The sequence below is a fragment of the Sceloporus undulatus genome, chromosome 2, assembly GCF_019175285.1.
Source record: "Sceloporus undulatus isolate JIND9_A2432 ecotype Alabama chromosome 2, SceUnd_v1.1, whole genome shotgun sequence".
NCBI classification, from domain to species: Eukaryota; Metazoa; Chordata; class Lepidosauria; order Squamata; family Phrynosomatidae; genus Sceloporus; species Sceloporus undulatus.
The window spans coordinates 245,370,133-245,377,862 of record NC_056523.1 but is presented as its reverse complement, the minus strand read 5'-3'; positions in this window follow the sequence as shown (position 1 = coordinate 245,377,862).

The following is a 7,730-nucleotide window of genomic DNA, read 5'->3' as shown; positions in this document are numbered from 1 at the left end:
AACAATATTATTTAGCATTCAGCTTTGTTATTAAAATATTGCAGTTTTATATATAAAACACAGGTGAACCACTACTGCAGCTATTGTATCATTGTACTGTGAAGCACACAATAAAATAGTTTAAATGCTAAACTATTATTATTATTATTATTATTATTATTATTATTATTATTACTGTATTACTACTACTACTACTATTACTATTCTGCTGCCTCACATGATTTTGTGTATGAAAGAACTGGAGGAGGCACTTCAAAGTCCATGAAATGCTGTCTCATTCTTAACACTGGTAGAACTGGAAGAATAGGTCTCAGTGTTCCCTGTATGCAGAAAGAATGTTTCTCAGTAATTCTGAACTTGCAGAAAGGAGAATAGGCTATCCTAAGTAAAGGGTAGAGCATGGCCCTTAATGCACCGTACAAAATATACCTAGTAATTTTGAGCTGTTTAAGAGATTAGATTGGCACCAGTCTAGAAAGGATCTAAGCAACATAGGTTTTCTTTTAGAACAGAGCAGGATTCATGCAGCTCTCCAGAGGTTGTCAAATGGCAACTTCCAAATTCGTCACCATTAGGTATGCTGGTTATGCCTGATGGAAGTCACAATCCACCAATGTCTGGAGAACCGCACAATCCCCACCTCCTCTCTAGAAAATGGAATATGCCTTGTTATTTAAAGGTGGAGCTTCAGGGCCATACATCAACATGTGGCCCACTGCCACTGCCATCTTTTACTGTGACAGAATTCCCCTTGCCACTGCTTATTCATTTCTTATTCACTTCCGCTTGCCCTCCTTCCTTCTGTATGTCAATGTAGGTTGGGGCTAGAAGAATAGTGTCTGGGGGATGAATCAAAGGAAATAGCCATATGAAGAACTTATTTCTATGCTTCCCCTTCCACAGCGGACAGCTGATTGTTGTTGTTATTTGCCTTCAAATCATTTCTGATGTATGGTGGCCTTATGATGAGCCTATCATGGGGTTTTCTGGAGCTGAGAGTGTGTGACTTGCCCAAGGTCACCCAGAGGGTTTCCATGGCCAAGACGGGAATCAAATCCTGATCTCCTGAGTCATAATCCAGCACTGAAACCACTTTGTCACACTGACAGCTGATTACACGGAGCAACTAATGGCATGTGAAGATAGACAAGTATGATGTTTTCTATTCTCTATTATTGAAAGGAAAGATAAGTACTGTAATTTATTTTGCTTCTTTGTAACAGCAACAGGCTCTACACTGATCATCTACAATCCATCTTTTCCTGAATATGACAAACATGAAAATAATTATTTTTCAGGCAGCAAAAAGCCAATTTTGCCTCCCACGCTGTGGCTGGAAGCTGGCTTCATGATGCTCTGGAGATCTACAGCATCTAAATGCTGTGCCGGCAGAGCATCATGAAGCCACCCTCCATGTAAAGAGCTGAGCGACTTCTGGGGGCTTCCAGGTGCCTGGGAAGCAGTGCAAAAGGGCCATCTGTTTCAGCCCTATAAAAGTAAAATAGAAAGTTTAGAAAGTTTCATCTTCTGCAGCCTACTTTGCAATTTATGTTAAGTAGACAGGGTTTTGAACTGACTTTAGGTTGAGTGAACCGACTTTAGGTTTTTAAGGTTCCTGAACAATATACTTTCCTGACCCAGAATTTTGTTTTTGTTTTTAAAAAAACCCACACACATTAAAAAAAACAATTTAATATTAATGTTTTCAACACAGGAGTGATGTTCTAGCTGCTTATTAATGTGCATCATGCTTTTCTAAGAAACATTTTAAGTCTGAGACTAAATGAAATCATTGCCTTCTAAAGTTCACTCAAGCAGTGTTATAAGCTCTTAGTTAATTTCAATGTATCTCTATCCCCACCCCACCCCAATTATGGAGTGGAATTATACCTTGGGCTTCAATGCCTGAGATTTTCTCCAACACTAAGCATTAATGGAAACTGCTAATCTCAACTCATTCTGTCATGAAGTTCATATTGTGCAAGTCTAACATTTTGCTGTACTCAGCATTTCCATCTAACTATTGTAATGGGGCACTAATATGGAAGGTTGAAATTGGTGTCTGATTTCATAGCAGAAAATATAAAATACCTTTATGGACAAGATAAAACCACTCACAAACACACAGTATTAATTATACCATTAGAATGATACCTTATTTTAAGTAGTTTCATAGTATGTTTCTATGAGTTTTCATTTGTTGTGTTTTGGTTAGTTGAAGTAAGGCATATGAAAAGTATGAATCTTATTTGTACTGAATTTTTCAATTTCCCTCTGGCAGTCTTATTCCATCTCATTTTCTGTACTGGCTTACAAGAACCCTTTTATCACATAGAAATTTGAGTACCTTTTAAAACACACACACACACATTTTCTATTCATTTCTAATGTATGCCTTTTCATATCCACTTTTTGCATTGAATCAAGTATGTTCATGCATCTTTCAAATCTTTGCATTTTTAGTTATGTGCATTTTTCAAATATACATATACATTTCAAAACACTTTTCATTCTTTATGAAAGAAAAAAAGACCCACAGTAAGGGAAACTACGCACTGTTGGAAATGTTGGAAGGTGCAAATTGTTATTTCCATATAGAAAACTGAACCCAACAAATTTATTTTCCATCCTCAGTTGACAAATTGTCCTGTATGTTTTGGGGTTTTAAGCGTTTTTAAAGCTATCTTTGTGCTATGTTTTGTTACATAGGGCTTTTAAAGAACTAATGGTGTTTTGTTTTGTTTTTAAAAAAGATGACTCTTTCCCCTTTCTGTTTTAATATAATAATGTTTCTATTTCTTTAATGGTGTTATAGCTTTATAGCTATTGGGTTTTTATCTGTATTTGTTTTTATCTTGTTAATGTGAGCTTCTTTGAGTCCTAGGGTACATATTCACTGTAGAAATAAAGCCGTTTGACACTACAGGGAGACTATCGTACCAGGGAAAGCCAGGATTTTAGGAAAGGGGGGTCCAGGCTAAGTGCTACCATTATAATGGGGCTTGGGTGTGGTTGTGTAGCAGCATGCACCATTCATTTTTCTAATGGAAGGGGGGTCTGGACCCCAAGGACCCCCCTTGGCTACGTCCCTGGGGAAAGTGACAGGAGCATAACAGGATGCTCTCGTCACTATCCCGCTCATGTGTTAAGATTTTCAGATGACATCACCATAATCCCATCAATATTGAGTAAATAAAGAAGAATTCTAGATCCACTTTTTATTCACAGGATTTTCCCATGAATAAAAAGTGATCATAGAATTCTCTTTATTCGCACAATAATGATGAAGAAAATCGGGGGATTCAGAAGGCATTATCCAGGGAAAGTCAGACAATCACAGCTAGGATTATCACACACACCGTGATTAGAGAGGGTTTATCCCAAGAACAACCAGGCAATAACCAGCAACAAATCATTCACGGAATTTGCCTGTGAATGATTTGTTGCTGGTTATTCCCTAGTTATTCCTGGGATAAACCCTCTCTAATCGCAACGTCATGTGATAGCCACGATTCTGTGACTTTCCCTGGATAATGCCTTTTGAATCCCCCAATTTCTCTGTGTGGTAAAGTCCAAAGAGTGAAAAAGTCCCAACACAGTAATCCCACTTCCCTCTGCACTGAGAAAGAGTGCCCATGTCTCTTGTACAGTGCGCTCTTTTTATACATGGGAGATCCATTCCGGACACACACACCCCGTGTAAAAAAACACCCGTGTATGCTCGAGCCCCATTGAAAGTAATGGGGCTTGTGCATGGCGAGGTGGCGCGGCAGTGCAACGGTGTGTGCGCGCCATGGGCGTGTGCCCCATTAAGCTTAATGGGATGTGCCACCGCTTGCACCCCACATGCTCTCGCAGGCTCCCTCGCGACTTTCAGCGTATGCTGAAAGCTGTGTTTAGTGTGCCCGCGTATGGCATGGGCGCACTGTATTTGCACCTTATTCTGTTGCCATTCAACCACATCTGAAGGACCATACTTCGATCACATCTGGTCTATGGTGTGGTAAATGTCCAGTTGGAAGTGGTGCCCATGCTTCTCAGCATTGTGTTTGGCTTGGGAAGAGACTTCACTCAAGGGAGTAATACATTGCTCCTGATGTGTAAGAAAGCCCTGCTCATAGTAGGAGTACTTCAGACCAGGTTGCCATTTCTTTCTATGCCAAATGAGATCAATCCCAAGAAGCTTCTGTGCTGTATTACAGACACTTAGGGAACATCGTCTATCAACCACTGTTCCCAGGAAACCCTCACAGTGGGGTTCAGAAGTAGAATAAATATTGCTTGAAAGCTACTCCTAATTCTCATGGTGTTCATTCAAATTTACTCCTTTGAAGTGATATCACATCATTTTATACTTGAGCAAATAATGGGTCAACAGAAATGAGTGTCACCTTGGCCAGGAGCTAACTTCCTTGGTTAGACACTCTTTTTCTGTTTTTCCACATTTAAATTTCATTCTGAAGTTTATCTTACTTCCATAAAAGGAAGGTTTAATCAGATTAAATCTGAGTCCCAGCTGATTAATTACTCTGTTATTGAGGCAGGATTGGGTAGGGTTTGTTTTTTTTAATTCTAAGAATCATCTTCCTACTTCCACCTCCTGCCGTCATCTGTCAGATTATGCTCCATTACAAGCCCATTCATTTCAGTGATAACAGGCCTCCCTGCTCAAGTGAGGTATTAAAAGAGAGAGAGAGAGAAATACCCAGTGCCTAACCTTTCATTTTCACTAGCTGAACAAACAAGGTTTAAGAAAAGCCAATCACTCTCTGGACACCGCATCCCTAAACATGAGCCTCAACATGCTTTACAATAACATTTTATGAATGTTACTTTTGCAGGGGGGGGGGGTAATTGTTAGTATTGTAATAATCTGGAATTTGATTTGCATTAAGTATTCTTGAGATTATAGTGAGGAGAAGGAGGAGACATTTTTCAAAGGATCTGCTCACCCTTGCTCTCAGGACAGCCAGATGCCAAATAAGCCAAGGGTCTAAACCATGTCCTGAGGAGATACTTTTCAGAAGATGTACAGCAAGCTACTCTTGGTAAAATTCTACAGAATTGTCAAAGCTGTTGAAGCCCTGAGGTCTTCTGAACATGACAGCTCTACTTGCTCTATTTTGTCCTTTATCTTTGGTCTGGTAGTGTAGCTAGCTTCTCTTTCCAGAAATACATGGTGATTATTTTTCATCCATGTTACAGATTAAAATACTATCAAGCTTCCAAATTGTCAAAGAAATTATGCCCCCACCTGGCATGAAAGAAGAAAATCATACAAAATGAAAAGGGCAGTCATATTCTTACTGGCAAATGTGGGGATAGTTTATCATATCATTACTGTTGTGGCTACCAATGCTGTGTGTTTCATGGCATATGCTGAAATACTGCTCCATTATTTTCATAAAGAATATTTTTGTACATTTCAAGTCTATGAAATGTCTACTCAGGACAAACATTTGATATCAATGAGACTAAATCCCAAGAAATGAGAATTATCATCTAAAAAGTGGCTGCCTAACAGATATTCCATGGGGCAACATTACTGACCTCCCAAAATGCTGTGATAATCCACTATGTATACTTTCCAATGAAGATACTAGTCTATCAACAACAAAATGCTTTCTTATTTATTAGACAGTACTTCTTTATTGGAAATATTTTATATTTAATATTAAATACAGAAATATGGAATCTATATTAAATATATCATAGCTGAACTTGGAAACAAAGCTAGTTAGTGTTTGGATTGGAGACTACAAATGAAAACCAGATGCTGTAGGCCATACTTCGGAGGAAGGAACTGGCAAAAACCACTATTATAATTATTGTTATTATTATGCTTTATTTATATAGGACTGTAGATTTGCACAGCACTGTACATACAAACAGTAAAATAGATAAAGTAAACCTGCCCATGGCGTACAATCTAAGAAATAATAGCATAATACATATAACTAATACATAACAATACAGGAAAGGGTTCAGTAAAACAGACAACAAATTAAACATGTCAAATAGCAAATAATGGTCATGCAATGCCTGGGAACGCTTCTCTGAACAGGATGGTCTTCAACTCAGTTTTGAAATTAGTTAAAGAAGTATTCTTTGCCTAAGGAGATTATTGCACCACAATTCGCCCATGGGATAGATGTGGGATTTAAAAGTCAAAGACAGATTTTATAGCATCGCCCCGTAGCTAGCCACTGTGCAACATGGATGCAATCCATACTTCTCTGGACTTCTCACACAGTTTTTCTAGAATGGGAAAATCCCTTTTTGAAAAACTGCATGAGAAGCCTGGAGAAGTGCAGATTGCATATTGGTTGCATACTGCCCGACTACGGGGCAGTGCGATAAAATCCATTTTTGACTTTTAAATCCTATGTCTATTGTGCGGGCAAATTGTCGGTGCGATAATCTTCTAAGAAAGCATTATGAAATTCATTGGGTTGCCATAAGTCAAACAGGTGACATGAAGGCATATACACATGTGTAATAAAATGTTTCTCTGTGTATGTCTGTATATAATTTCCAGTATCTTCATATCTAATTTCCTTCATTAAAACGTCTCTCATACATCTCAGATTTTACTGCAGTGAAAGGGAAAAGAGCAGCAGTTGGCTAGCCAGAGTAGAATAAAAACAAACCGAATGTACATTGAAATAAACACTTGAGTGCAAATGTAGGCCAGCTAGAGATATAAAGAATATTTACACATTTTCTAATCCTCAATGAGAGTCTCAGTATGCTGAAAAACATCACCTCCCCCCAAAAAAGTCAAATATCACAACCAAGAGAAAAAGGATCTGAGCTTGGGAGAGAGGGTGTTCTTGGAGGTGTTGTCTTGTGTGTTTTTAATGCAAAAACAAATATATGAAATAAATTTGCATAGATATTTTTCATTTCATCCAATTAATAATATTTTCTCTGAAAAAAAAAGCACGGTGGTGTTGCACAAACTTTTTTTTTTAATGGCTTTTACACACATTTTCAGTGAAAATCCAAAAACACAAAACAGGAAAAATGCATAAACACTCTTCTAATCCTTCTCAGCAGGGAGAAAATTATCCAAACTAATCTGGCACATGAGGAAAAAAAATAATCAAAGATTTGCATCCCTACTGGCAGCACTGCATTTCGAACAATTACGATGCACAATGTGTAGCATAAACAAGTGGGACAAATACTGGCCAATTGTTGTCCTGGGCAATCTATGAACATATGCTTCTAGGCTTTCTCTTCTCCTCTTCTTCAGTGCTAACACATCAAGACAAGGCAGTAAGATGGAGTGGAAATTGTAGCCCAGATGTTTTTGGTAGTCGCAGGCAGGAATAGACCCACTGAAGCAATTGCTGAATTGAGATTTAGCACTTGCATAACTCCCATTGATTTCATGGGTCTAGCTGAGACTGCCAGTAGGATTCAGGCTGATGGTTTTTCCATGATTGTGTTAGCAGCTAAATACAATTCAGATTTTAAAAGCCTAAAAAAATAACAGTTTTGTTGCCTGACAAATATAACAATATGGGCATGCCAGCAAAGTGTAGCGGTTTGAGTGTTGGACTAGGACACTGGGAGAGCAGGGTTTGAATCCCCACTTATCCGTGGAAACCCATTGGGTGACCCAGTGTCAGGGGAAGGCAAAGACAAACCCCCTCTGAACAAATTCTGCCATGAAAATCCTGTGATAGTTTCACCATAGGGTTGCCATAAGTCTGATTTGCAGG